Source organism: Lepeophtheirus salmonis, chromosome 14 (genome assembly GCF_016086655.4).
Source record: "Lepeophtheirus salmonis chromosome 14, UVic_Lsal_1.4, whole genome shotgun sequence".
NCBI classification, from domain to species: Eukaryota; Metazoa; Arthropoda; class Copepoda; order Siphonostomatoida; family Caligidae; genus Lepeophtheirus; species Lepeophtheirus salmonis.
In genome coordinates this window covers 22,750,620-22,773,855 of record NC_052144.2, presented here as the reverse complement: position 1 = coordinate 22,773,855, position 23,236 = coordinate 22,750,620, and the positions used below count along the sequence as shown (strand labels likewise).

General features: G+C 30.3%; 2 long non-coding RNA genes across 2 annotated transcripts in view; one reads left to right on the top strand and one right to left on the bottom strand.

The window, feature by feature from the left end:
- Positions 1–22,246, top strand: part of LOC121129107 (uncharacterized) — a 229,063-nt gene extending 206,817 nt beyond the window's left edge. Inside the window, exon 4 of the long non-coding RNA XR_011783645.1 lies at positions 22,232–22,246. This is a non-coding gene — a long non-coding RNA (uncharacterized lncRNA). The remainder of the gene's footprint in view (positions 1–22,231) is intronic.
- LOC121129954 (uncharacterized) lies at positions 658–7,780 on the bottom strand. The gene is made up of 2 exons (XR_005868578.2): positions 1,060–7,780; positions 658–1,001 (listed from the first exon to the last, which is right to left on the bottom strand). It is a non-coding gene; the product is annotated as an uncharacterized lncRNA (long non-coding RNA).
- Positions 22,247–23,236: the final 990 nt, after the last annotated feature.

The window sequence follows — 23,236 nt, the reverse complement described above, 5'->3', positions numbered from 1 at the left end:
GGGCCATATCTCGCTAACCGGTAGGCTAACTTTAAAATTATTTTATTGGAAGTATAAGTTTAACTGCATATATGCCATTTTAAATATTTTTCACATAATTCAACCATGAGTACATTACATTTGTTGGAATATAATGGGAATACCCTCTTGTTGAGCTGTTAATAATTTATCAAAAAGTATTGAATAATAGTTGGGAAGAATTGATTAACTAAAAACTGATTTTGGCCCTTTTTTTCGGTTTCTTTTCGTATGAAAGGAAGGTTGCGTTGATACAAGAAGGTTTTAAAATTCAGAGCACAACCTATAATCAAGTACGTATCACTTAAAAAAATTGGAGTCCCATCGACGAATCTTAAAGCGAAAAACTTATGAAGAAGACAGTACTAAAAAAATGAGTTCTGATGACATGATTGAAAAAAGGCCAACTATAAATATAGCCATTACTCATACACATGCCCTACCTAGTACTATGGAATCCTTGGGGGTGGAAAAAAAAGCAAAAAGAGACATCCTGAAATCAAGATACTAGTTATAGTTGATAGTTGCCATATCTTATTCAGTTTATGAATAAATAATTTGAAAAAATATCAATAATAGGGTGAAAGACTTACATTTATTATTATTGAATATTTTGTAGAATAAATGATACTTCATTGATTACATGTTCATTTGTCTTAGATATTCTAAAACAATTTTTATTAAAATAGGTATTTACGAGAACAAATGAGAATAATAGGAATTTGTGAGAAAAAATCAATTATGAAAATGTTCATCATAATGTTATTATAGGCTTCATGCGATTCAAGGCGAATTTAAACACCAATCGTGGAGATTCCATTAGAGATCATACTCCTTCCTAAGAGTAAAAATTGAGATTGATAAATTATTATAACGATGAACTATTTCGCATTTTCCAGATTTCATATTTATACTTCCCATTTTGATAAGAAAAAAGAGGAAAATTTGAACAATGTTGAGTACCCTCAGTATCCATTAGGCCCCTAAAATCACATTATTAAATACGACGAAATTGCTATTTACTATTTATACGTATAATACTTGAATGTTTTATTGTTTGTATTCATCAGCTGTCTCTCCCTTCAATTTTTTCCTCAAGTAAGCACTCTTTATTTTTTATCTCTATGATTGAGTCTTGGACTAATATAAGTAGGGACTGATCACTTGTTTTCAATCACATACGCCTCTCTACAGTTGGAGCCGAGAAGATGGAATAGTAGTAGTAGGTATATTACATTAATTAAGTTCCTATTGCAGGAACATTACTCGCATGACTTCTGCCCTGTTCAATTTCTTTAATATATATTCGATCATAAGAATAACACAATATATGATTAAGTAGCATGAAATTCTAAGGCACAACGAATCAATATCCAATATGATGTTATGATACATTTGACAGTTTATTCACTCTTCTATTTGCTCCAGGATCACTATGTCTCTTGCACATTAGAAGAGGGGCCATAGCTTTTAACTATGAAATTAGACGTTTTGTAAGCTATTAATTCAATCAATTTAAAAATCATCATATGATTTTAATATCCACATAGCACTTAAACACAAGGTCCATGGCATATATTAGTATTTTATTCTTATTGATAGTGAAGATTGCAAAATTTGCAAATTTTAACTTATTGGTGGAAATAAATTTTTCAATTTTCGTAATCATCTTTTTTAGTTCCACATTAGTCTTTCTGCCTTTCAGATAAGCTATTACCTTATGATTTGCATAATAAGCTTAACTTTATTCGACCTCACAATATGCACAAACATTGACACTGGAAGCTTTTTATGATTTTGATAAGGATAAAAAGTAAACTCTTGCTCTAAAAAAAATCTTAATTTGATATCTGACAAATTGTTGAATTGATTAAAGGAGTGAAACGCGTCAATTTGTGTATATAATCATTCCAATTATTTACTGTGTTTTGCTTCAGAAATTATATTTATAAATTCAGTTCGTATTTCACCTTTAGCAAGATTAAGAAGTGGGTTTCGGGTACAAAGATTGATGGAACTATATATTTATTAGTTGCTCCATTTTAATAGGGATTTACCTTCAAAATGTGATATGTAGAATGGCAGGATTTGTTATCCAATAGGTCGTCTTCAAAGTCCTTATTCAAAAATGTAATGAGTCCACACTTGAATTCTAGCCTTCAAAGATTTCGGAGTGTCTATTCCACTCCTGCAGCTTACTACACAGCGTTAATGAGAGTAGGTAAAAGTGATTATACTGCAAGTTCATCTCGAATCTCAAATCATGTCCTTGAATATTTTGATCGACTCTTCGCATGTAATTCAAGCTCATTTCAAGCCCATTTCTATAATATAGGGTCCACCATAGTGTTAAGAATTTTCCTGAGTTTTAATATACAAGACTTAGCTATGGAGTCCAAGCGAAGTCTAGTCTTTGATTGTGAGATCGTCTTCAAAATATGGACTCAAGCCCAACTCTAGTCCAAGTTCCCACCTCTGGCAATAATTGATCGTTGTATCTTATTATAGCAACAATTAATAAATCATGAATTCATAATTGATACCTCCTCTCCTCTTTGGTGAGATATTCAAAATAGGAAAAATCAAAGAATAAAATAATTTAGACTCGCGTCCTAAGTTTGATGAACCCTCAGGACGCCTCATGCCTCGTTGCCTCTTTTTACGTCGTAGTGTAAACCCACCTTAACCTTGATGATTTGTTGCGGAGTTATAATAATGAGTCCTTGTTGGACTCAGGGTAGAATTAGGAATCGATACGGGAGTAATTTAAGTAAATGTCCTTGTTTATTTCCTTTTCTCCTTCCTCCCTTGTCACAGCTGATTGTAGCTGATCTAATTAAACGTCATATGCGTAATTATTTTTCTATCTTCCAAAACATTCTTCAAATTGTCAGTGTAACAATGTTGATTTTTGTTTTTTGTTTTTAACATTTCTTAAGTACACACGATTTTAATCACTAGAGATACAACAGGAAATATTCAACTATATTTAATATAAAAAGTATGTATTTGTACTATTTCCTTCTCAAAAATTTGATAAAACGTTTTTATAGGAAAAAACCTAATTACAGATTTGTAACTAACACCTCAAGTGCTAATAGTATCAAGTATACAAACTCTACACAACCATAGACCAGAGGTATTTAACCTGAGATCCACAGAGATACTGCAGAAGGCAGGGGAGTCTGCAGGGAGGAATGGAAATGCTGTAGCATCCACCAAATTTCGAAATTTTTATCGTTATTGGTATTGTCTCAAAATTTTAAACATGAAAATTTCTAATTTTTTATTTGTCTTTTTTTGATAAATAGTTCAAATCAAGTATTTTCTAAATAATTTTAATTCTCAAATTAAAAAAAAAAGTTTTTATCCAATTTGCTTTTTATAAAAACATTTGTCAAAAAAGCCCCTTCCCCCGACCAAAATAAAACAAAAATCATGCTGACGCCCTGAAAGTAATCTCTTTTTAATCATAGTTAATTAAGATGAAAAAATAGCTATAACAGATATTGGCAGAAGTTGGAACAATTCTATGGTATTGAGTTTCTAATTAGAGTTGAATAGTTTGTAATGAATAAGGTTGATAATTTTGGTAAGAATACAAAAGCGTGCGAGGAGAAGAGAAAACATACTTATGGCATCATTGATTAAATTATATACATCTTCTTCTATCAAGAACATTATCATTCCCTCCTTTATTATTCAATATTAATATAATATTAGATGCTGATCGTCGATAGAGAACTGAACAAAATGCCTAAAATAACGTCGCCTTCTGTCTGGATTTCTGAAAATGGAGGCCCAGGAATTTGGAAATACTTACCGAGCGAGAAACAGATGGCTTGTCAGATTTGTCGATATAAATGTGCCTTTAGTCCCCTGTCTAGAATTACACGCCACTCATTATCCTCATCTCATAACAAGAGTATGGATATTCATCTATAAAATCAAGTTAACGATGAATACATCAAGTCAGATTTTAACCTTGATCTCACAAAGATGCTTATTGCTTGTAATATAACCTTATCCATTGCTAATTATCCTACGTTCAAAAAATTTATCTAATCATAAAATATGATTCTATTTTAACCAAAATTATCAAGAATTATGATACATAACTCATTAAATGGCAAAAACAAGTGCTGAAATGGTCACAACAACGGGAGTAGTAGCTTTGGATGGTTCGCAACTAGTTTATCCGACACTATTTTCTTCACTTAAAGTCTGGGGTGAGATAATTAGTTTTTCATATAGTCAATAAATATTACTTTTTTATCACTTAAGGATTAGCTATGGTTGGTAAGCCCATAGCTAAGAAATGGTGTTCAGAAAACTCATAAAAGGCAAAAACAACTGCTTAAATGGTCACAACAACGGGGGTAGTTACAATGGGTGTAGCATTATAATTAGCAATTGTGCGTATCCTTCATGACAATAGTATGTTGTTTCACAAGCATAAATAAGGGGGGTTTTTTTTTGATGCCCTTAATAAGGAGTAATATTGGCGGACATTACTACATAATTAGCTTTTGCACTAAATCTTTACGATGGATTTAATTATAACATTTTTTTTATTAGTATATTTATTGTCTAATTTTATGATTTTGACATTTAGTTTATTATTAATAATTATTTAGATCTCATCGGTAGAGATATATCTATGCTGTGCACAATTGTATACAGCAACTTAAACAAAGAAGAAAAAGGGGTGATTCTCCTTTTGATTAAGCTCCACGTCTGGCTTGTGTTTTGTGACCTGTAGTTACGACATATTTAACTGAATTCATGTCAGAACAAGAAATATTATTTGGATCAATCTATTATTTCAATATTCTGTATTTATAATTCATTGTTATTATGATTATATGATTCTAATTGTTTAATTTTGTATATTTAACATAAATATATGATGGTTTATTTTTTAGTATGTAGATTATATTTAATTTAATCCTTCTTTTTTAAACTCATTGCTGATTTTAGTCTTGAATCTTTTCTTGACCCTGGTATAAAATAATTATAATAGATAGAAGTGTTGTTTAGAATGTTAATGTTGTCTCAAGTTATTTCAAGTAGTGCTGTGGTCAAGACTATCTAACTCGACACCAAAACAACACTAAGAGAAAAACATGATCTTGATGTCGATTAGAAAAAAAAGTTTTTGTACTGTTTATAGTGGCTTTGATCTTAGTGTTGACTTTTTGGGGTCGACGCCGAGACGTTACTATCTAATAGTGTTCTCGAGTTCAGATTAATAATACTTGAATCAATTCATGAACTATTATTTCTTCATAGAATCCGATTTGTCGAGACTAATAACCATGTGGACTAGGAAATGACTTTAATTTGGAATTAAACTAATTCAAATTTGCAGTCATATGGTCATTGTATTCGTTCTATTTGAATAGTTATCATTTTAACACAGATATTTTGTGAGAAATTTATGGTCAACTGGATTATAGTATTTATCACATACGAGTACGTAGTTTTTACAAGGCCAACTTGTCTATTCATAGTAAATCATTAGAAATATAAAACATGTCCTCTTTTTCTTCTTATCTTGGGTGATCATGGAACTTAAAATTTTTTTATCAAACCTAGGAGGCCACCACGCAAAATTTTTAACTTTGGTTTTACTGATAAGTATATTCGGGGTTCGAGGTGTTTCGATTATTCTTCTGGAATGAATTATGTAATTTTTACATTCGTCCGTGGGACGGGCAAGCTCATACTAGTCTTATATATACGAAAATAAACTTTTTAATCTTCCTCCTCTTTAGTTTTTTTCTGCCTAGCAACAGTTTTATTCTTCATTCTACTAATAAAAATCAGATAGGAAGGGGAGATTGTAATAACCAGTTAATTCGTCTTGAATGAACACTTATGAGAATTCAATCGGTTCAATAATTTTTCAGGTAGTAACATGAAGGGAAGATTGCACTAAACAGTTAATTCTTCTTGGATTGCTGTAATTCAAATAAACACTTATGATAATTTCATCTGTTCAATAAAGCCAAATAGTAACATTGTATAACTAATTTGACATATTACTTTAGTAATATTTTGTAGTATCTATGGTCCATAATCATTCCATTAAAGCATTTGGTATTACCCAGGATACTAATTTATTTGGAGGTAATGTTTTAAAGTTGTTAGGTAGTTGGTGCATGTATTAAGCGATATTTACTTTAGGCAAGTTAAGAGTAGGTTAGTTTATTGACATGGGGTTAATTTACAAAGGTCATTATTATAAACTTTTTTTTTGTGATAAAAAAAATAAATTATTTACGAGTTAGTTCGTCTTGGATAGCTACAATTCAAATGAACACTTATAAGAATTTAATCTGTTCAATCAAGCCAAATAGTGACATTGTATTACTAATTTGAAATATAACTTTGGTAATATTTTGAAGTATTGGATATTACGCAGGATACTAAATTATTTGGAGGTAAAGTAATTTTAAAGTTGTTATGTAGTTGGTGCATATATTAATAACTTTTGATTTGAGATTAAAAAAAATCAACAAAAAAATCAAAAAAATATTTATCATAAATTTGGTTAAACTACATACTGAGAGGATTGTTACGTAGCTATCTTTTGATTGTTTACTGTTACTGATTATTTGGTATCTTTGTAATTTGTTGGGTTGTCTTCAATGCATGCATAACTGTGGTAGTATCGCCATACACAGTACCTGTTTAAAAGTAATTCTGACGAACATAACCCTTTTTTATCAAACCCAGGAGGCTACCATTTTTATTTTATTTTTCTTCTAGGATTTTTTAATTAATTATTGTTCTGGAATAAATTAGGCATTTTAACATTCGATTCAAATAGACAAACATAAGTTATGAATAACATATTTTATTTGAATTTTTAAATTATTTGACCAACACCATTTTGTGTCCAAATGCGTCCCCAACCCATACGTCACGGAACGAGCAGGCTCCTACTAGTAATTATACATTATTATTTACAGATCAAATGGTACATTAAAATCTGAACACTTTGAATGTTAAACTTCAACAAGATATAATTCATTAAGTAACAATAGCATTTCAACAAAATTAAAACTATAAATATATGTGTGTCTGAGCTCTCTTAACCATTGATATAGCTGCCCTTAATGGAAATTATGGGTTCCAGGTGGGGGCGGAGGAAGGCTTGGCACCCACTTCGGATTTAGTCCTCTGTCATAGTATCTTGTGCTGGCTGACAGTGTTTTTGAAGGCCTCAGTGTTTGGATGACGGACACTACATGTCTTCCCCTCAACATGTACCCAATAGGTGTAGTCGAGGGTGTTGGCGTTAGTACTGTAGGTGGGCTAAAAGTATCAAAAAGAGTTCAAAAGAATCTTGCAATGGGGAAGATGGGTTTCTTTCATTGCTAGTGTCAAAAGTGGCCTCTCCACCCTCAAAAGGTTCTTTCCACCCACTTTTCTATAACACTCTGGACAGTCTGGTGTGAAACCCTGACATCTCTTGCATGAACCCTCATGGACTTTAGAGGATTGCCCTGAGCTGTTTTCTTTAACTCATCTAGGTCCAGTTTGGCCTTTTTTCAGAGCTATTCTTCCTCTTCTACGTTTCGGACTTGCGAATGGAAATTCGTCGATCACGTTCAAGTGTCATTTTTTCGAGTTGAAAATAAGCTAGAGAGATCTGGTTGACTTTTTTTGTAACAAATGCCTTTTTCTTTAATACTATTATAATAATATTGAAATATGAATTAATTTAATTAACTCAATCTTCATGGATTATTGAGTTTTTGATTGTTCAGATTTTAATGAATAACTCGGTCAAAGTCATATTTAGTAGGAACGAATGACTAATAGATATTCTATACATTGAATAGAAAAAGTAATAACAATGTTTCTGACTCACCTTGGTTACATACATACATATTTTATAACCCTCACCAAATTACATATTTTACGTAAATACAACTAGGAAAGGAGAAAATGAGTAATCTTAGAATCATGGTTCATATATACACATTCTACTATAATTCATAATATTACTTTTTTGTGTTACAATTTTAATTTAAAAATGACAATCTGTAAAAAAAACTAGTAGTCATTCAAAAAAGTTAATATTTCATATGCCAACAACATAAGTATTATTATCAAGAATTTTTACGAACTAAATATCAAATAAATAAAAGAAATATTTCTGTAATTCTTTTTATAATAATTTAAAATTTCATATGACTCTAAGAGTCTCTTTACGTGAACCTACAGAATAAAACAATATATGTAGACAGTCTATTTTTTAAAAATAGGGGGGATTGGGAACAGTTACAAAATTTGTATTTTGTTTTTGCTCAAACAAAGCAAAGGAGAATAATGCAACTCTCTAAAGCAGTGGTTACTGAGCTTGCAAGCTTTATCAGTGCATATCCCGAACCTCTTCGTGATTGGAAAAATAAAATATGATTTCTTCACTTTATTAGTGCACAAAAGGAACCATGCATCAGTTGCAACCAAAAACCACTGTGTTCAAAGAACAAACCCAATAAAATATGAATTTAACACAAAAGCATACCTCAATGAATATTTGCTTTCTGTATAAGAAGATAAAATTAGTCCCGAATCAGTCTACATTTTTTTGCCTGTAATTTTACCTGAATCTACTGCTCTTACAAGTTCATAACTTCATTTATTGGTATGAAAATAATAAGTGCTTACCAACAATATTGTAATATTTTTATTTTGTAATACTTGTCAACAGTTTTCTTTTTGTACATAGTTCAATTTTATACTTTGCATTCACTATGGATGTTAAATTTTTAAATTATTAAGGGCTTTATATTTTTCCAGAATATAATAAATGTCTAAGGCAATTAATATATTCAGCTTTATGTAACAGAATAATATTGAATATACTTATTATGTGCTAATATTTTGCATAGGGCGACAAATTGAATCGGATTGGCCCTGTTCGATTGCATGATTGATAACAATATTGTACAAATGAAGTTTAATTACACGAAACAAGAGTAGGGAGAAGCGTCAAACGTCATCCATTCGCCTTTTTTTATACTGGCATTGCCTGAGGCCCACAAATGAGTGACTAAATTGATCTAACTCGAAGATAAAGCTATAAAATCGACTATAATTATTTATTCAAATACACACAATTGCGAATTATAGTTTAAAACAAATGATTTGAATTTAATATTGCCATAATGAATCCTCCACGGCTTGCTAGGCCCTTTCCTCAAGTTGAGTATACTACTGGGCCTTAAAAACATACGTCTTTCACTAAGTTTATTAAATAATTATTGTTGGGCAACCTCCCAAATGTATGACGGTTCTATTTCATAGTGTTTTGGAGCTTACTGAAGCTCCAAAACAATTATTTACCTTGGATTGGAGTTCACGATGAAAATCTATATATTAGTGTAAATTATATATAATACCTTCCCCAGAAATAGAGCAAATTAATTAAGTATGTTAGAAAATGCTGATTTACGGAGATAAAAAAACTTGTAAGAGACGTGCACGGAAGTATAGAAGGGACCTCCATAGAAATGCTGGATTTTCATTACTTAAATGGGGGAAATCAAATTCATGTTATTTATTTTTAATGTAGATAAATTCTTAATATTTCACCTGTTTAATTTTTTTTCTCAATTCATTGGTTCATTTAATTACATCATTTGCTGGGAAATAAGTCATCTCAAGATACCCTTCAAAATTACAAATGAGGAGTAATGGATCAAATATAAATTATAATGGACTTAAAAACATTTTTTTATCTAATATTTTGTAAAGTTTCCACTTAATTTGTTAATAAGACGTATACTAATTTTAACCTGACATTAACACATTTAATCTGTATTACTGCACAATATGAAAGTAGTTTGTCTTTATTTTTGACCTTTCTTTTTTTTCAATAATTCTCATTTATTGTCAGGAGAGCGTGATAAGTTATTCGTAGACTGCAATATCCTACACCAAAATCTGTTATCTAATAAAATGTGATAATTCAATAAAACAATACAACTTTCTTAAACATCAAGAAACATTAAATTTTCCTGAATTACAGAGTACAGTATTGTGCAAAAGTTGATATTATGAAATACCTGCAATTGAATTGTATAATATGAAATTCGAGTATATGAATATCTTCCCACGCTCTCCAAACAATTAATGATAAACATTGGGGAAAAAAAGGAAATGTTAAAAATTAAGACAAAGTACATACTTTCATATTGCTCAGTAATAAAGATTGAAGGTGCTAATGTCGGGAAAAAATTAATGTGCTTCACATAGACAGATTGGATAAAAACTTAATAACATACTAAATAAATAAATACTTTAACGTCCATTATATCTTTTATTTGACCTATTATAACTTATTTGTGATTTTGAAGGCTATTTTGAGATGACTTGTTTTCCAGTGAATGCTGCAATTAAAGAAGCAACCGATTGAAGAAAAAAAAAAGACTATATAAACTATATCTTAGCCACCATCAAAGATAATAATTATAATTATACCTATAATCAAGAAAAAAAGATGTAGTAATCTTCGGAAAAAATAGTCAAAAATGGACAATAAAAAAATAAATACCAAAATGAACGGCGTTTACATTTTTCCCCCGTTCATCGTTCATTTTTTTCCCGTTCGTCGTTCATTCGTTCAAAAAATGGACAGAAATAGTGAACACCGTTCGTTTTTTCGTCAAATGCCCAAGCTTGAATTAAACGCACCATACATACATAATATTGTTAGAACTATTTAAAGTTTCTCCTCACAGGGCGAATTTTGAAATTTGATAGAACTATATTAACTGTTGACAAAATAATCAATAGTTCAATTGGTGTCAGTTACAAGTAAAAAAAAATTAAAAGTGGACTGAATTATTTCAAAAATATTGATTATAAAAAAAACAATTACTTTTATCCCTCAAAATCAATTTCCCTCCAATATCTAATTAAACTTGAATCTCACAAATCTTGAAGAAAAGATGTGCAAAAATTATTGATTTTTTCCACAATAATCAGCTTTTAATATTCCTTTTTTGATGTTCGAGAAAACGACTGTTACAATACCGGACCTATTGAAACTTTCCCCGGTCTCCCCTACCTACTGCAATGTAGGCCTTTTCAAAAAAAAAATTTTTTTAAATACTGTGAAGATAGAATTATAATCAAATACATTGTATGGATATATTTATCTTCCAGTATTTTATAAACTATATTGAAGTACACAAGATGAAATGATATTTACGGCAATGTTATTGAAATGGTTTTTAAATGTATTATTAATTGATGAAATATTTAGATTAATAAGTTACTAGTATTATTTTTTTGAAAATAGCTTCTTAAAAAATCTAAAATATGTTAAAAAAAAGACAATTTTGCTACCGCCTTGCTTGTTCCTTCATATAACATTCTATGTTTTATGTTTACAGGACAAAACCACTATAAGACATTGTTGCTATGAGTTTAAATTTTAATCTTAGCTTCATTTTGTCGGATTATCATGTCAGTTAACAGTTATTTAAATTAAAAAACTATTAAATATCTTCAGAATAAGTATTGATTAGATCTTTTACGACTCATGAAGCAGAATTTCCAAAAACTTTAAACCATTTATTATATTAATAATTATTCATACTCTACTACAAAAACATAAAATTATATATGTATAAAGATTTTTCAACAAGTCAAATATGTTACCGTACCTACTGTTGCTCCAAGGAAAAAAGAGACAAGACGTTTGTAATAATAATGAGATAAAAAAATGTAATATTATCTCGAAATCGAAAAAAAAACAACATTTTTTGATTTCGAGATAATACTTATGACATATTAGATAATTCTAAGAAAAGAGATGATTAAACAACTTTTGACTCATGATATTGTTAGGAATATGACATTTGTACAGTGTAAAGAGAATAACGCTATAATCTTTAACTAACAAGAATACCATCCCTAACTATACTGCGAGTCAAAAGGTGTTTACCATCTCTTTTCTTAGAATGATCTCGGAAAACCTTTCCCAAGATACATTTTCTCATTTTATTTTATTGGGTACTGATAGTCCTGGAAGGAGATTGATAATAAAATATTGTGAACCACAGATCTATAAAGATTTTTGACCAACCTGAGCTGAGTTAAAAAATTTCTTAATTGAATACAATCAAAAAAATGTTGCTAGATTGTGAAACAATGCCTATTGCGAATGTTAAAAGGTAGAATTTCTTCTTACATACACACACAAGGTTTCCGACCTTTCTTGAGAAAGGAAATTGCTAATGTAAAATTAAATTTTTTTATTTTAAAAGAAACATTTTTTTGCTCTGGATAGAGGTAATAATACATATAACGACTTCCTAATTCATTTGAAGCTGAGGAGGAAAAGTGATTCTCCAATTGTTTAAATAATATCAATTAATCCATTCAGGACCTCCCATGTTAAGAGGCTCGGTACATTGCATCCTTTTGGTGACGTTGCCTACTCAACATTGGTGGTGAGCAGTGGAAGAGTGACACAATTTTTAGAAATTAATGAAATTATTGTGTAATATTTAAATTTACAAAAGTCTATAAAAAATTAGGCCTTTGTTAGGGAAATTTCTGACCTAGGCAAAAGGATAGTTTTAACGTGAGCAGCACCGGGTAAAAGATTAATGTGCGTGTACCTTTTTTTTTAAATGACCCCTTCTTTCCAATCTTACTTTTTGGATTTATTTTCCCCCTCATTTGGCAGCCATTAAAATATTCATCCGGGGGGGATATAATCCTGATCAGAGCATATTATTCATATCTTGAGAGATATAATTAGATCTTCATTGCTCTTCCCTCATTTCGACTTTAATCTATCCTCTTCTTCTCTGCTCACAATTTAAATCTATATAAGTGATAAATAATAAGTAAGTTTGTGAGGCCCCAACTCATTTCCTTCTCCAGGATCATATACTCCCACCTGTTTTAAGTTTTGTTCTGGATTGAATCCCTCGACAATTTCCGGGAATGAATTTTGTGGGGAATGCAATTAAAAGGAATGGAAAGATAGGAATTGTATTTAGGGAAGAGTGAGGATACATGTTACAAAAAATCATTTTTTTTTAAAAACTATCATAAGTTTCACAATCGCTCGGGTAAAAAGACATAGTTAGTTAACTAAGACCAATAATTTAAAAGTATTTTTGATGTAGTACAATAATTAATAGCCATTTATTGGTGTTTTCGAAACTAACCAAAAGTAGGATACTTGATACACCAGGAGGAGACATGATACAAGCTAGGAGGAGACATGGTACAGGGTATGATTAGACATGTTACAACAGGAGGAGACATGGTACAGGGTATAATTAGACATGTTACAACAGGAGGAAACATGTAAAAACTGCCATTTGTTATATTCAAGCATTTATTTTACTTTTTATTATAGCTTGTCAGCATAAAGCAAATACTTATAATTACATATATAAGATAAACAAATAAAACATTTACAGAAATAGAGCATAGTTAATAATAAAATTAAAAAATATTTTTTTTTTACTATTTACCGTGATTGATAATTAAAGTAGAAAATGAAATTACTAACAAAAAACATAATTAAATATAATATATTTGTATATATATATATATATATAATAAAAATGGGGTGAAACAATTATCCTCCATAGTGTTGGAATCAGAATAAATTATGTGAACTGAATATTGAAACTAATAATATATTACGAGCATGTTAATTAAATGAATAACATGCTAGACCTAGACATTTAATAAAATAAAATAAAAATCTCATGTTTTTTAATATAAATATATCCCAACAAACACTTACCTAAAATGTTTACTTTTTGTCAAAAATTTAAATGTCAGAATTCTCTATAACTGTAAGCATTAGGCAACCCAGGTTTCGTGTTGATTTGATAAACAAAGGAATACATTCAATTGTATAAAAACAGAGTGGTTAGATAAATTTACATTTTAAAGTTATTGGCAGTGTAACATGTCTCCTCCGTAACAAGTATCCTCACTCCGGTCACAAAAATTAATAAACCAGGCTATGAAGTGCAGGGTCGTAATCAAAAGGGGGGCTGTCCTCCCAATATTTCTGTCAGTAATAGTATTTATCGGCTTATTAATGGTGAGTTATCTATAGTAACTCCAATCAGACCCCCCTCCAATAACAAAACTAGAGTAACAGAAACACAAAAATGTTGAACCATATTTTACATCTTCAAAAAAACAAAAACCATTTATATGAATTCTGATGAGAAAATCTTCATATAATTTCTGAGACAACATGTGTTTAAAGAAACAATAGAGATAACTATAACAATTAATGATATCATTCATTACATGACGAGATGTTCATCATACTTTTAAAGTAGCTATGGGCTTACAATAACATCCCTTCATGATAAACATTAAAAGATTTAAGTCTTGAATGCGCAAAAAAAAAAAAAAAAAAAACTTCATAGAAGAAGAAACGAAAAAACCGTGAGTAATGAAAATGAAGCGGAAATATTTGTTACGTGACTTTTAAAAAGAATTTGTTGTAATATGACTGAAGATTAACATGGAAACAAAAATCTTGGTTTTTTTGTTACAACCGAGTAATCATGAATTTATATTTGAAAAAATATAAAAATAATAATAACATAGAAACTTGTGTTGGAGTCGAATAGTACTCAAACTAAAAAAAAAGAAGAAAAAACTCGACTTTAGAGATAGCTGTTAGTTTTCTAAAAAGTACTCAAATATTTTTTGGGTTGTAATCTAAACTCGTAACATTCTGAAGAGGCGGGAAAAGTTCCTTATTCTGCAAGTCTAAGTCTAGTTTCAAATCTGCACACAATTCCAAGTCAATTTCTTGAATATTTTAATTGAGTCCAGTTCAAGGCAACATAAAATTAAAGATACTTTGAATTTACTTTATATATAGAGCGTAACTATTGAAATGACTCTCGAGTCCAAGTGAAGTTTTGAGTCTTAACATTCGCGTTCATGTTATAAGGAGGCTTGCACTTTTTCAAAAAAAAAAAAAAAAAAAAAAAAAAAAAAAAAAAAGTGATTCTTAAAAAAACATTATGTGACTAAAAAAATATTAAATAAGAGCTTCCCAAAAATATATTTTGTAAAAAAGTTATCAATGAAATTCGAATGCCCCCCCCCCGTAAAAAAACCAATCTACTCCCCCACTCCTATATGTAGGTATAAGATTTGTGTATGAGCAAGGCAAGGCATATGGTATTACTTAATTAAGACCATCATCAGCTGCCTGTAATATGAATTGGTAAACTTAGTTTTTTTTCTCTATACACAGATCCCTCCTTTGCATATGAGTGGAGATTGGATATTTGTAAGAGCGTGAGAAAGACGGAAAGAGACCTATGGTATTACTGAATTAAGACCGATATTAATATCAGCTGCCTGTTAAATTATTTTTGAGGGCAAAAATGAATTACTGCTATAAAGGGGGGAACCCTCTAAATTCACATTATTGGAAAGAAAATATTATACTATATTATTAAAATTGAGACATATTTATTTTATTATGGATTTTTAAAACAATTTAAATCAAAGAAAAAAGTGAATGTTTACTTCAGAGAGAGAATTTAACACCACAATAATGAACAAAAAAGAAAAAGAAGCATACGCAACAACTGTTTTTTCCAATTTGTAAAAGTAGTTTTTTATTATAAACATGTCAACTCTAACTATGTGTATCACTACTCAAAATGACAGTAAAAACTACTATACACGTTCTTTTCTTATTAAAGAAGACTTGATCATGTATTACAAAGAATAAACGAATAAATCATGCTATGTGAAAATTCTCAAAAACTCGAACTTTAACAAACTCGAAAATTTTGAATCGAATCCAACGCTAATATAAACAGCTGTTTATATATATTTTTACGATTCATGAGTTAGTCATACGAAGAATGAATATATAATGGACTTGGGATATTTTTTTAAATCTAAATCTTTTAATTTAACGTATTTTTCAAATTAAGTTATTAATTAGCATCCTAATTCTATTAAATTTGCATCATTGTTATTGAATTTCTTAAAAGAAATTCAATGATTTTGGAAAATTATACCCCAAAAGATTACATTCCTTATTTCCCCCTGATTATATAGATCATTAATGAAATATTTCCATATTTTGGGACTTTTTTTACAGCTATTCATTCAATATTTTTTAACGTGGCTTGGAGTTAAACTTGACATAGAGCGTTTTCATATGACGTCAGCACTGTTGATTTCAGGAATTTTTGGGGCAATTCTTATAAAAATAAAAACCCAATTTTTGATTATTATTGTGGAAAATAGTGAACTGTTTTTGTGTATTTAGATGTCAAAATGGGACGACCAACAAATATGAGGGTTTAAACGGTATTGTCTATCAAAAAAATATTCTTGGCTTCTAACACTTAGTTTTATCATATATTTCAGACCCTAATATGTATTAAACATATGTTATTACATCATTATAGGTAGATTAATATTTACATAATATAGTCAGTAAATTAACTATTACACTTGAGAGAATAATCTATTTTCTCCAATTTTCTTACTTGGTCATCCCTTATAAATAAATAAATTAATATATATTCAGCCTAATTTTGGAGGTCATTAAAAAAATAAAATAATACACATTCTGGTATCCTAATAAGATCCGACTCAATTGTATACATTGACTCTGTAATAGGATTACAAAAGTTTGATTTTTAACAAAGTGAACAATATGGTTCAGATCAGTGTCTGCATTCTAGAGGTAACTGGTGGTATTTTAAAGTTTGTCAAGTTAAAGAATAAAATGTTTTATAAATTTTTATTTGTATTAGAAAAGGCACGTTCTCAATGAGAGGGACAATAAATGTACAGTAAATAATATAGAGAGAAAAAACTAAAAAATCATCAATGAGAACACAAATCCTGAAGATCTTTTCCATAACTTCAATTCCGTCTTGGAAAGGAATATAATGGAGCTGTTTTGTCCAATAAGTTATTCCCGGTTAATTTATATCTCAAGATTGCAATATTAGTCAAGGATCGTAAGGACTCCGAGGTGCTTCAATTCATCATCGAAATTACCTAAGGACCGTTACTAATATTTTCTTTGTGTTGGACTTTTTGGAAAACTTTGGTAATTATGACGTTACGTTTAAAAAAAAAAGTCATACACAGGGTGTTAAAATCAAATTGGCGTATTTTCAAAATTCTTAAAATTGTCACAAATGCCTAAATCTAGCCGCGTAAGTAGGAGCAGGCGTTTTTTGGGATGTATGGGCATTAATTGGTGGCAATCAGAGTGTCCATTTTGGCATGATAGGGTTGATTTGTTTTTGATTCAACGTAGCCCTAGAAAAAATAATCCCTCGGATTAAGATCTGGACAGCTATATTTCCTTCCCAATGAAGTCTTAGCAGTGCTAACTCCGCCACTTGAACGACCAATTTAAGACATGCAAATGATCTTTAGTCTTGTTGATGGACCCAAAAATGGAACGCCAGTAAAATTTGACACCTACAAGATTTGTAATATCCCTATTCTTATAGACAAAAATCTTTGTCACGGTGCAACACCGTAACTCATCTATGAATTCAATCTTCTTTATATCTGGAGCAACTGTCGCCACGATGCTCAAAACTTCAGTAAAGTTTGTTCACACAAAAAAGTTTTTAATGACAAAAAAAGAGACACGTTCAGAAAGCTTAATTACAACAAAATCACCGCGGCACGCAAGCACCGATTTGATTGTAATGCCATTTATTTTGAATGCCTTTTTTTAAACAAAAAGAAAATACTTATCTATTAATTTTTAAATTGTATTTGTAAGAAACGATTAAAACGACGTCTTTTCCACAAATTTGACGACAATATTTTTAGTTAGAGAAGAGAGATGTATGTTCACGGAACTGCTTAACCTATAAAACCATTCATATTTCTTCAATGTATAAAGTAAGTCCCCAGATGGTCCAGACAGGATGTAAAAAGAGAAAATGTCTGGAAAAAAGAGGCCAATTTTGTTTGGACTTTTGGATTGAACAAACCCATTTAAAAAATTAGGTCACATAATTTGCAAATTTTTAAATAATAAAACCATACTCACGAATAAGGGAATGGAAATTATACTGGATCAAGATTTCTCTTTCCTTTGTTTAAAATAACTGTGTCTTTAATTCCGATTGAAGTACATAATATTTTTGTTATGTTTCACAAAGACAACAAGATAGAGTCCTACTTTTTTCCTTTCCTTTTCTTCAAATACAAATACATACATAACGAAATGGAAAATCAATAACATTCTCCACTATATATCAATTGAACCATAAAAGCAATTAAAACTAACGAGATTTAAATGCACTGAACAACGAATATAGTGTGAATCATGGATGTACATTTAAATTGTTCACAGGTTAATACTCTCAGAAAATGTTTGAAAGTAAGGATTTATTAGACTGTAAAGCTTAAGCTTGTCATTTTTCTTTAGCCATTTAGGAAACTAGTTCAATGTAACTCGATATTTGATCCAGACCGTGGTTTGTTACTGTGGACCTAAAATTCAAAATGGTGGACAGTGTTGGATCGATCAACTGCATTTCTAGTCAGCCTTCCCCCCTCTTGATAGCATTTTTTTCACCATTCCTCAGTCGCTAGGACGGATTAGTTTGTCCTTCTGTCCTAACTATCTTTTTATTTTCTTCCCTCCTAGCTAGTATGAGTAGTATAAGTTCTAACTACACATATCCTTCTTTTAACTCAACGTAAATCGTCTCTTTCAAATAGGTTATGGTAAAACTTTATGTTGTAGTTAGCATAAACGAGCGATAAGGACTACAAAATTAGTCAAAACAGGACATTATTCTTTTTAGACCCATCCGAAACTAGTGTACCAATATATTCACTCTTACCCAGTGATAGAGGAAATAAATATGAAATTACTTTTCCATACAAAATTGTTTTATTTATTATTATTAATTTTTTCTCTCTTGGAACGACTATTTCTTCTTTTTTTGATGTTCCTTTCATTGGTCAGATGGAGTTACACAGATTAATTATAAATAAACATTATTGTATTACTTTTACTTAATTTGTTATTAGTGAAAAAATAGTGTATAGAAAAATGCTATTTTAAAGCCGCCATGGCCTTAAAGGTATATAAAAAAAGTTACCAGAACCGTTTTCGGAGCCTTAAAAACCTACATAAAAAGTTTCAGCAAAATCCATTCACTGTTTTGGGTGTGATTGCCAGACAAACACACCCACCCACTCACACACAGGCATTCGCATTTAATATGTAAAACGAAAAAAAGAAAAATCCCCTGTAGTTGGTCAAAAAAAAAGAAGGGGAAAAACATTGCATTGTTTTACGTAAAGAGTATGTATTTCTTGGTTGAGAAGAATGGTCTGACTACCAATTAATTTTTCTTATTTCCTTTTAACATGAAAGACTGAGATTCTAAAAAAAAAAGGTATGTACGTGCTGAACTGACCTTTAATGAATTAAGTGTTACATTTTACTAAATGATTATATATTATGTACCTAAGTAAATATTTACTTTCATGTAGTCTTATTCACACTAGACCTAGTTTAGGAATAATGCAATAAATAAAAAGTAAAAGCCTTAGACATCAAGATTTTAAAGAACAAAATGATGGATTAAAAACATTGAAATATTTTCTAAAGTTAAATAATTAGTGGGTAGAGGATGTTACATGACGTGTATTTCTAATCCAAATGTAACCTGATATGGAAACATACATTGACTCCAAATTACAAACACATTGAAATGAATCATTCTTCTGTGTTATTTTGTAAAGAATACTTCCAGGACACAAATATATCTTTTTCAACTAATGAGTTATGAACAGACGTGAGGACTCGAGTCGACACAAGTTTTTTTATAACTTTGAACTTGACTCGAACTTGAGATTTTAATGCTTACATTTAGCTCAAGACTAGAGTAACGCCTCTTTGTAAAAAAAAATAATTTTCCAAGAATAAATCATCAAAATATTATGTTTTCCTAAAAACCCAACAATTGTGAAGGTTCTGACCATCGATACAACTCCTTCGTATTTATTCAAATATTAATTTGATTATTCAGATCACAATATCGAAATCTTCGGTTTTTATTGATTATTTTCATTTGATTATATCAATTATATCTTCAAACTGTGTTTATAAGAAGCGCTAAGAGTTTACTTCTCATTTAGTTGTTTTTCGCTTGTTCAGAACTCCTTCTGGTTTCATCTAACTTTAACTTCGGCTAATTAATAAATTAGTAGGAACGGTTGAACATGTTCGAACTGGCAACCACCTATAGCCTTAATAACAAAACAGGTTGTTTACAAAATACAAGATAAGAAGGGGCGTCGCGAAGCTTCATTAAGAGAAATTTTAATACGCGTAGTGGAGTTAACAATTTGCGCACGTAGACAAAGTTAAAACGGAACTCTTTTTTATTTATTTCACGCAACCTCAAATGTTAACTAAGATTAACGACATTTTTTATTTCTCAGATACTAAGTCATTCGTTGTGTTGAAAACGCTTCAAAAATCACTAAATTTGTCCATGATATCCACAAGTGATATCTTTAGATTCAATAACAAATAAGGCTAGGTTAAATCATTTCCTTCGACCTGATTGAAAGAAAACAAAATATTTTTATTACTTATCTAACATTTTATAACTATGTTAATATACTTTTATACTAGATGCATACGATTGTTTGAAATACGGAAGAAACTTTATTAATATAAGTACACTGAGATTAGAGTTTTTTCAAACTTGTGAACTTCCAGATGCTAAATATCCAAAGTTGATAATTCTATGGAGAGAAAAACACGTACAAGGAGAAGAGGGGGTAGACTTATGGTATCATTGTTTAAAATACTAATATGATTATCAGCTGCCTGTTTTATTATAATTTTTGAGGGTATGACGAAAGTATTTATTAGCAAAATGTATAATGAAGATATACTATGAATAGTTGACTTAGACGTTCAATTAATCATACTCTCAGAATAATAACTAATGAAACGACAAAGTAGAGTATTCCCAAATATATTTGAAGTTTCAAGTTTAAAAAAGAAGGCTTAAATTAAATATAATCCACATACTAAAAAATAAACCATCATACATTTATGTTAAATATACAAAATTAAACAATTAGAATCATATAACTAATAATACCAATAAATTATAAATACAGAATATTGAAATAATAGATTGATCCAAATAATATTTTCTTGGTTTGACATCGGAATTCAGTTAAATACGTCATAACTTAAGGTTGCAAAACACATGGCAGACGTGGAGTTTAATCAAAAAGATAATCACCCCTTTTTCTTCATGTGGAAGTTGCTATATACAATTGTGCACAAGATAGATATATTTCTACCGATGAGATTTTCATCTGTGATATCTGTTTCTCGTCCGGTAAGTATTTCCAAATTCCTGGGCCTCCATCCCCAGAAATCCAGACAGAAAGCGACGTTATTTTAGGCATTTTATTCAGTTCTCTATCGACTATCAGTATTTAATATTATGTTACTATTGAATAATAAGGCGGGAATTGATAACGTTCTTGATGGAGGAAGATGTTTGTTATTTCATCAATGATGTAATAAGTATTTATTCCCTTCTTTTCGCATGCTTTTTTATCCTTACCAAAATTATCAACCTTATCTTAAGGTCAAGGCTAGCCTTTTAGTTACTAATATAGGACTACTTGATGAGGTTAAAATTTCCTTAGAAAAAGAAGAAAGCCTACCTGGAACAAACATTGAATCCTGACCTATATATTGAATTAATATACCAATGAGAGAATAGAGTCAAAACGATCTTTTGACATCCTAAGATACCGAAAATGAACCTCAGGATCTCACACTATTATTTATTGGAGAAGATTATGAAAATCTCCTTGAGCTCTGTGATTTTGGAAGATGGATCAGACCCAGAAACTCCTTCGCCTACCACCTATAGAAATGCTCTTTTTTGCCAAAAGAAGCATAACCACTCTATCTCGATCCGTGTTCCTTCTAAAAAAGAGTTGACAATATTTTAAAAGTTTCTTGTTATGGAGCATGATACTAATAAAATAAGTCAATTTAAATATTAAGAAAGATTAAGTTTTAAGTATATTTTCTTAATAAAAATGTAATTGTATTTTTACCTTAAATATTACTAATTTCAAAACATTTACCGTCTCTTCCCCGAAACTAAAATTGCATCAGGTTTAAAAAAAAAAAAATATAAATATGGACATCCTATCTAAATAATAATATTAAAAACTGAGTGCCCATGGGTCACCTGGCTGTTCTTGTTTCACAGTCCCTGTTATGTTAATACCTGAGTTTCTTCAATGCCGTTTTTAGGAGAGGACTGGGAGCTTGTGCCACAGGCCACTTATGTTGAAACAGGCACTGAGACTTTTAAATACTGTCTGATCATTATTCAAAACCTCTTGGTAATCCTAATTAAATAATTCTGTTGATGAGGAAGGCATTGATAACCAGTGTGTATAACTGTATATAAAGGGTAGGGCAGCAAACGTGGACTGTTAATTAATATTTATTTTCTCATTAATATGAAAAGGTTTAGTGATTTATTTTTGATATTCCTTTTCCGGCGTCCATTTTATACACCAAAAACTTTACTAATCATTTTTCATTTCATCATCATGAGCAAGCAACAAGCAAAAAGGCAGCACATCTCAGATTTTCTAGATACTGGAGTTGATGATGAAGATTACGGATATTATTAAGTGTTCTAGGGGCCTGGTTTTTAAGTTGGAAAATAAATGTTAGGAATTTGAGTTTATAATTTAAAGAGGGATAAGAAGTTCTTGTTAAGTTTGGAGAATAATATAAAGGAGGGTCCCACTAAGTCGATGGATTGCCTCACCAACGACTTCTCTGTGGCTCCTAGGACTATCATGAGGTCTATAAAGCACAACTTGGGATTTGTTTCTTTCACAAGGGCCCCACTCCACCTTCCAACAGAGTGCATGAAAGCCAAGTGGCTCGAAAGGTGTAAGAAAATCCTCACATGAATCAAGACAAATGGTGTGGTTCAATTGTTAAAATTTTCTGGGGCAAGAATATTTCCACAGTTTATCAATTCCACAACCCCCAGAAAGACCACTGGCTTGCCAAAAAAAAAAAAGTCCAAGGGGGTTTACCACACCGAAATTCTGGCCCAAACAATGTTCTTCACCGTTGTGGTCGCTGATGGAAAGA